Source organism: Macrobrachium nipponense, chromosome 20, assembly GCF_015104395.2.
Source record: "Macrobrachium nipponense isolate FS-2020 chromosome 20, ASM1510439v2, whole genome shotgun sequence".
Classification (NCBI taxonomy): domain Eukaryota; kingdom Metazoa; phylum Arthropoda; class Malacostraca; order Decapoda; family Palaemonidae; genus Macrobrachium; species Macrobrachium nipponense.
In genome coordinates, this window is record NC_061089.1 from 86477823 (window position 1) to 86487332 (window position 9510).

Here is a 9510-nt window from a genome sequence, read left to right on the forward strand (position 1 = left end):
GAATCATCTCCTCTAGACAAGAAAGAACCTCTCTACTAAGATATCCAAGGGAGATGGGAGGAACCAAACATTACTTACGGATAACAGCCGTAAGGAAAAAACAAAAAGTCTATCGCCAAGCGATAAGACATTAGAAATGTTCATAATCAATGAGTATATCGTTCAAGCTTTACTAACAATTGGAAAAAAAGAATCACTCCCTTTTTATTCAGAATGCAAATGTCAAAATTTTACATTTGGTCGACAATCATGAATTGATACGTTTAAATGTCAAAGGGTAAATAATAGATAAGCTGCTCAATAAGTAATGAAGGTTATAGTACAGAAAAACATATAAAAATTAACAACATGGGGTTCTACCTAGACCACCGAGATAGAAGGCCTGTTCGATGTTTTGTGACGTAATCAAGGGTGGTCCAAGCTGCTAGCACTGACTACGCTGCCAGATGAAAGAAATATAAACAAACCCTTGCCAAAATCTATCATTTTTGGTCTGAGAGTTATTAATTTACTTACTTTCTCGTCTACATTAATTAGTGTACACCAAATAATACTTACTCGAAACACAAGTTATAAGATTAATATAAAATGCTGAACCAAAACAATTTGTAGCAACACAACTGTTATTGCCCTTGATCGATCGATCCTCTATTATATTCCACTTTTGCGCACAAACGGGGAGAAGGAAAATCTCAGTCTCTTTGCATCATATTTCTTGAACCAGTCCCATTAAAAAATGTACTGTCTACCGTGGGACATTTGAGCATATGTTTCTGAATCTGGGAATAAATCAGTTCCTCATCTGATGTAGGTTCAATCTTTTCATCAAAACTATCTACAATGGTGTCTGGGACGTCGTGTAGAAGCTGGGAAAAATGTATTAATTTTTGTAAGTTGTCGAGTGAGATGTTATTCCCATTTACCCATGTGGACTTTTTCAATTCCTGTATCCATTCTCCCGCTCAGTCAAAAAGTTTTGAGCTATGCTCAATAAGGTTAGTTGTCCCTTTTCCAATCTTGCACAATCCTCTTAAATCTCTCACCATATCTTTGTGTATCTTTGTTCCATGTGCCGCCTTCAGAAATGCTTGTAACTTGGATCATGGCCGACATTTTGTGTGCTGAAAACTACGGGATCTAAATGACAAATACCCTTTGTTAAAATCTAACAAGGCTTTTGCTTCTGTGAACGCCTCTGCATCATTTTTAATTCCCTTGGCATTTAAGTAATTATTCACTCTGGAAGATGCAATAGCAATTCTCTGGTAGACATTAGAGGTGCCTCACACTGAGGGACCTGGGGAAACCCGAATGAGCTGTATGGTCTGTAAGGTAAGTCTTTAAAAATTTTCACTGGTTGGTGCAGAACGCCATCAACAATGCCTTGAAAAGGGTATTTATGTTAGTTATCTTATGCACCAAAGTTTGACTGTTACCTGCTTCGGCCATTTAGTCTTTCTCAGAGAAACTCTTATAATTCAGGATTCGCCCCGACCTCAATAACATCGATATATTTATCCCCACACAAGCCACCAACACAAAAGTAATAATATATCATTCACCAATAAAATAAAATTGCATGCGCCAATTCCCAACACCATATATTTCCCTGGTAAAATATCCCTCGACTCTACAGGAGGAGCTCTACTCTCTCACTTTTGCGGGCCAAGGTTATCAGCTGTTCGCAAATGTTACAAGGTCAAGAGCTGGTCTACGGAAAACGGGAAGAGGCGAATGAGAAAGAAAACGTAACACGAACATTTGCTGGTCGGCAAATGCTGATCCTAGCACGATCAATCAGCATCCTCTCTCCTCACGCTTGCTTACAAAAATGAAACATGTTATACTACTCTTTCTAATGCATTGCAATTATACAACAAAGCCCTAATGTCTATTGAATCCCGAGGGACATCAAAATGAAATACACTTGTGAGCAAATTGTTAACACCAAAAAAAAAAATAATAATAATAAAATAAAATAAAATAGAAAAAAAATAAAAGAAAAGAAAAGGCCCTGTAATAACAAAAGTAAACTTTGACACTTACATCCTCTTAGGTTTCGGCACGTTAACATGAAGTTATCTGCTCTCGCCTTAGAGTGTAATATTTAGTAACACTTGCAACCACACGTAATTAATTCTCGTTATCACTTTATCACTACCCCCATAAGACACGTCCTATCCTTAAGCACAAGCTAACAGCACTGCCAAGCACTGCAACCACTCTTACGAGGGTCAAAATGACCCTCATCTAAATAATAGGAGAGAACTCCTTTGAGTGTCATCTCCGTAGCTAGCTGAAAATCAATCATTAAAAACTCTAGGCGAATTCAAACTCCCGCTATTACAAAAATATAATCTTTATTTCCCAAAATAGCTAACATGGAAATGAAATGAAATGAGTTAGAGAACATCCCAAAAATCATTAAACCATCATTACTCATCCACGAAAGCATATTAGATAAGTACCCCCACCCCCCTTATCTACTCACCGCAATACAGTTTCACCACAACTCGAAAACAAAATAAAAACAATCGTTAACATGTTAGGTAGTTCACAACAAGGAGGAATTACAGAACAAAACAACTGAATGTTACATTAACGTAGAAAAGTACAACGGCTTAACTGAATATAAAAGAAAAATACTTAAAACTAAGGAAAACAAGGATGATTTAAGGAAACCCTTATAAAAAGGAGAATCAATAAATTACGTTAATTTGTCACCAATAATCTAAGGAATAATTTATTTTGAAATAAAATGAAAATATTTACTGTGATCATCCACCAGATACTTTTATTTCAACAAAGAAAAGACAAATGTATCAGCAATTAAAAATGCCTTTCCTTCACTTCTCCATTTGTTATTTATTGCGTTTTCGGATGTTCATCAGATATTCAGAATTTCTTATTCAAGCAGTTCACAATATCATCATTGATTAACCCCTCAGATTTTTTAGTCAGAAATAAAAGTAAGATATCCAGCTGAAATATAGTTAAATGGACTAGGGAGGCTTTCCATCAGTATACGTTTTTGTGGGAAAGCTAATTCTCTGGCCTTGCACCTAAATAAAAACATATATAACACTAGCCCAACTCATCCAAGGCTGCTGACTTATTCGGATAAGGAAGAAGGAGCTTTGCCACCTGGAAGGAAAACGTTTCAAAGAGAGAAGTCTGTCTTTTAGCTGGAACTGAAAAGGAGGTGAAGGAGAAAAAGAAGTCCTTGATTTAGAGATGCCAGGTGCTGGTGAGTGGGAAGAAATAGTATTGCAGAAAGTATCTAATTACTTTTGGAGTATCAGGAGTAGCATTATATTACTAATATTTTTTGTTTTATTTTCTTTATGTATTTCGATTTTCTGCAGTTCTGTGAAAATCTTTGGTGGATTCGAACCCAATATAAAGATTTTAGAGGGGGAATACACTAAGAAATAACCTGCATCAAGTTTCTTTCCGATAATTCATTTAGATTAACAGTGGATAAATCTCTGAAGCAACTGCAATCATGATAAAATTAATTTTATAGCTGTTTAAGGCTTACCTTTGACAGAAGGGTAATAAGTTAAGTATATCTTAGTTTTACCAGACCACTGCGCTGATTAACAGCTCTCCTAGGGCTGGACCGAAGGATTAGATATTTTTACGTGGCTAGCAACCAATTGGTCACGTAGCAACGGGACCTACAGCTTATTGTGGGATCCGAACCACAATATATCGAGAAATGAATTTCTATCACCAGAAATAAATTCCTCTGATTCCGCGTTGGCCGAGCCGGGTAATAATATTAAATCTCATATGAAGCGTGATTTTAGTGAACGTCTCCATAACAAAAATACCAGAGATTAAATTATTTTGCTGAGCATGTTTCTTTAATGTGAATGACGAAATATTAATTTTTTCCTGAAACTCACTAAATACCTGATGGATATCCTTTATTACGCTGCATGAATAAACGTTTGACACAACTGAAAGGTTAAATATCAATATTCTTGCTAGGTACACTGAATTGAGTTATGAGTAAGATTTTTCTTACGGTTAGTAACATAATAAATGAGATATTAGTTTATTCCCAGGAGGCAATATCAATTTATGTTGTCTGTTATGTCTTACAGCCGTTCAATGGAGGTTACACACAATTAAGTTTTTTACTGTTCTATTTCTGCATTCATATCGGATAGAAACGTTTGGATGCAGACAATAATGAACGCAATTAGAATGAATGGAGTTAAAATCACGGAAAAAATGGTCACTTATTTGAAGAATACAGAATTTAAGTCAGAGGCCAAAATCTAGGACATAGGGAGTGAAAAGTAAAGGTTTTGAAATATGTAACAGGAAGAAAAGTTCATAGTTGCGCTATAAATCAAATTTCAGGGGAGGGTAAAAAGTAGGATGGAAGAAAACGAATGTGAACGAAGGTGCAGTCAAAGAAATGAAATGGGTAGCAGCTGGGGGGCCGAAGGGACTCTACAAAGAACCTTAAGTAATGCCTACAGGGGAACAGCATGAGGTGCACTGACGGCTCTACCCCTCTACGAGCTCTTATTTGAAGTACCCAGGGAGAGAGAGAGAGAGAGAGAGAGAGAGAAGAGAGAGAGAGAGAGAGAGAGCGATATTGGGAAACGATTTTAACTAGAGCTGTTTAATCTGTTTCCATAAAAGATCTTTCATTTGAAATCATTCTCTTATTCATTTCACTGCCCAACTTTCTCTGCTACGAGATATCACTAGATTTTGATACAGACGATAACCTTCTTGAATTCTTGCTATATTGATGAAATAAGCTCATCAGCGCGCACACACACACACATGGTTGATATTAGGAGTCAGAAAATGAAAACTGGCGAAATCATTGTACCATTTCCCAGAAAGATGTATTTTTCCTCAAGTGAGCGTCTTCTTGATCTACATTTCTTGTGGAACTGCCTGGAAAAGCTTCTGAATTTCGTGGAGGCGTCGTTCAGCAGTATTTTGGGAGGATATTCTGGAATTTGGAAAGCGTTTTCTGCATCGTTTCTCAGTCCAGAGTAGGTCAGGAGGCTGTCTTCTTTTCTTTTCGTCGGTGGACTCGAAATAACAATATCCTTTCCTTCTCGAAATAACAATATCTTTTCCTTCTCCAGCTGACCCTTCTAAGGCCGGGTACTCACCCACAGGTTTACTATCAGTGTCCCTGTCAGTTCATCGAAACTGACGTTAAAACGTACGTGTGGACAGCAGTTTGTGGGCGGAGTCAGTCCGCTCACCAAAACTGTTGAACTGATGGAATTACAGGTACGTAACCAACAATTTTATGACAGTTCGCCGCCGGATTTCGTCTGGAAAGGATCTCACCTGCTCGGGCCAGAATATGAATAAACTATGTATAGGCCTATTTAATTTCATTGTGAGACCCTGCTTTCTGTAGCCCATTATGTGTCCAATTCATATAATAAATAAAAAATATTTCCATGTGATAATACAATTTGGTATAGGCCTAGGCCAGTGTCCTGCCTTTTTCTGAAAGGTATTGATAGTGAACGTAGGCTTCACGGTCCATTTCCTAGATAACCTGAACCAACCCCAAGGTCTAATTTAACCTTCTTCATTAATATTGTATGAAAATAGACATCTCTCTTTAATAGGCAATGTTTAGATCATACTCTCTCACGCCTTTTTGCTTCTTTCCTACTTTGAGGCGAATTGCTGCAGCAGCAGCTAGTATATGTAGCTCCACTCCATATCAGCTAGTGGAGTTCCATTGATGCTATATAGTGTTGCCACGACGAAGTCTAGGCGAGAAATAAGGGAAAGAACCTAGAGTTGGCTGTCCGTCTGGCAGTTTTACTCTTTACGTGTGGACGCTCATCCGTCGAACGGTCGTGGCTGGACTGACAGGTAAACCTAAGCATGAAAACCCAGCTAAGGCGAACAATGTTCAGTCTGATCACCCAAGTGAGAAACAGCAGTAATTCTCTCATACAAAGCATCCTAAGCAGTGAGGCAAGAAGATCTAAATTACATAATTATGAAGTGTCATTTGCAAAATCTGTCGTTATTATTATGATTAATGTTGTCTATCACAGCCATTTTGTTCGACTGGGTGGTTTTTATAGTTTGTGGTTCCGTGTTGTATCCTGCCCCCTTAGGAGTTCATCACTTTTTTCACCGAATCCTGGAGCTACTTCAGCACCTAGTTTTTCCAGGCTCCTTTTCAGGATCTTGGGATCGTGCCAAGTGTTCCTATGGTTATGGGATTATTATAATTATTATTACTAGCTGACCGACCCAGCGGTGCTTGGGATAACTCTGAATGACAACTGATAAACTTGCTCTCTCTCTCTCTCTCTCTCTCTCTCTCTCTCTCTCTCTCTTCTCTCTCTCTATTACGGGCCTCATTATCCCGTAACCTGGTACTTTATTCTAATATTATCTGGACTCAATGTTCCCTTGGATAACAATACAACAAAAGCTTGCAGATAAGGAAACTGAATAAACATTAACTTAATTAATTAAGAATTTATGTAAGTACTAATACTTAATCAGAGCATACACTAATACTTAACGTTATGTATAATGAAGTGATAACAAATCCCGAGTTCTTGGTAATATCCAAATCATGTACGTAGATTCCTCTCTTGCCGAGAAACCATGTCTTGTGAAACGTTTGCTTGATATCGAGTTGATCCAAGAATATTCCAATCTTCCAATGATGAACTTATAGTATCTCCCACAATAGTAGCATAGTTCCTTTCTATTCACCTTGAGATGTATACCACAATTGGAGAAAATTTTCCTTTCTATTCACCTTACGATGACTATCACAACAGGAGAAAATGTTCCTGGGGTATTGGATGTCATTTGCGCCGCAAATGACATCCAATACACCAGTTTTGGTGGGGGCAGTTACAACAAAATATATAGTAGCACGTGCAGAAAAACTCGTAGGCGTGAACAAAACTACGTACAAACGGTAACCAACTGTCACCAAAATCTGACTAGTTTCTCGCTTCTTCCTTCGTTATAAGAGCGTAAAACGCTGCCGGTACTTCGTAAAAGGTTCCCAAAGTCCAACGCTTATAACCTTGCAGCCACGTCTCCCTTAAACCACAACATGGTCATGACATTTCCATAGTAAGACAGCCTACCAAACTCTCGAGACGTCTAGTCAGTAACTGCCCACCGGTACCAGCCACTTCGCTCGCAACTCACCTGCTACAAGACCCATGTCGTGAAAAGAAAGGAAAAACACACTGTAGTTAAACAAGCACTTCTTTGTGATGAAAAACATCTTTGCTTGTTACACTCTCTCTCTCACTTTTTCCATCTTTCTCCTACTAACAGCCCCTCTACTCCCCTCTCTTCCTCCTTTCTCTCACTCTCTCTTTCTCTCTCCAACTATCTGTCTTGTTCCCTCTTTTTTCTCTCTCATACCAACCCTCTCTCTCTCTCTCTCTCACACACACACTTTTTCCATCTTTTCCCTACCTAACACCCCTCTCTACTATCTCTCTCTCTCCTCTCTCTCTCTCTCTCTCTCTGCCAAACTCCGCTCTTCTCTGTTCTGCCTCTTTCTGTCTGTCTGTCTCTCTCTAACCTTCCGTGTTATTTCGTCAAGGGAGCGTCTTCTTGATTTACATTTCTAAGGGAATTGCCTGGAATGGTTTCTGATTTTCGTGGAGACGTCGTTCCAGTTGTATTTTATGGCAATACTCGGGAATTGGAAAAACATTTTCTGTATTGCTTTGTAGTCTTGAGTAGGTTAAGAAAGATTTTTTTTCTTTTTCGTCTGTAAAAAAATTCCTTTTACCAGCTGTGCTTTGGATGAGGTAAGTCTGGTTTTACCCTTGAGTTCAAGTCTGATTTTATAATTATTATTATTATTATTATTATTATTATTATTATTATTATTATTATTATTATTATTATTATTATTATTAATGATAGCTGACTGACCCAGCGCTGCTTGGAATAACTCTGAATGACAACTGATAAACTCTCTCTCTCTCTCTCTCTCTCTCTCTCTCTCTCTCTCTCTCTCTCTCTCTCTCTCTCTCTTCTCACTCTCTCTTTCTCTCTCCAACCATCTCTGTCTCTTTCCCTCTTTCTTTTCACTATACTAACTCTCTCTCTCTCTCTCTCTCTCTCTCTCTCTCTCTCTCTCTCTCTCTCACTTTTCCATCTCTCTCCCTCCTAACAACCCCTCTACTATCTCAGACAACAGTGACAGTAAGGGAACTAATAATGCCACCGAGGACAAAAGAGAAGATAGAAAAGAGTAGCTCTGTTTAATGCACAATCAATTCAGAACAAATATCTCTTCAAAACATTGGTAGCAAGTGAGGAATTAGACATAATAGGTAACACAGAAACATGGATACAGAGGCAACAAGAGACTTCGTAGGAGAGTACCAGATAGCTGGATATAAATTGTTAAAAAAAGATAGACTCAATAGAAAAAAAGGTGGAGGCATTATGTTATATGTTCAGGACCACCTCAGTCCAATAGTGTGAAATTGCAACCATGCAAGAAGTGATTGGCATCAATATAAACAGCCTAGGGAGGAAGATAACTCTAATACTAATGTCCGATGAGGACAGCAGTACAGTGGGACACCATGACCTTCGCATCAATGGATTGTCAAACCCACTAGAGGAAACAACATACTAGACATCGATCTATCAGCGGAAGATAATCTAGTATCTGACCTTTCAGTAGGTGCAAATCTAGGTAAAAGCGACCATGAAATTATCTCATTTCAAATTAATGCTCATCATAAAAAAGAGAAGAAGATATTACTGAGATTAGACTACCGTCGAAAAGACCTAAAAAAGCTAAAGGAACACGTTAAAAATCTAGAGTTCGACGAGAACACAGGCATAGATAAGCACTTGGAGTTTTTTCATAACAAGCTTGGTATTTATGACAGTAGTAGAGCAATAGATATACTCTACTTAGATTTCCGAAAGGCCTTTGACAAAGTTCACACAAGAAACTAATGACAAAAGTTAGAGCTTTAGGAATTGTAGGAGAAATAGCTGACTGGATCGAAGACTGCCTAACTTATAGAAAACAAAGAGTCATAATAAATGGTGAAGAATCAGAATGGGCAGATGTAACAAGCAGATTTCCTCAGGGTTCTGTCCTTGGCCCTCTCTTGTTTTTTATTTACATTAATGACATGGATGTAGGCTTAACTAGCAGGATAGCCAAATTTGCAGATGACACCAAACTAGGTATAAATGCAGCAGATACAGATGCAGTGGAATGTTTAAGAAATGATATAATGAGAATAGGAGAGTGGTAAAAAATTGGCAAATGCCTTTTAACGTCGTGGATAAGTGTAAAGTGTTATAAATAGGAACAAACAACTCTCATGCCAGCTACATGCTGGATGGAAATGATATAAATAGTGTAGAACAAGAGAAGGACCTTGGAGTCATTATTACCAAGGACTTAAAATCCACAAAACATTGCATAAAACTGAAAAGAAGGCACAGAAACAAGGATACATAAAGAGGCAGTTCAAA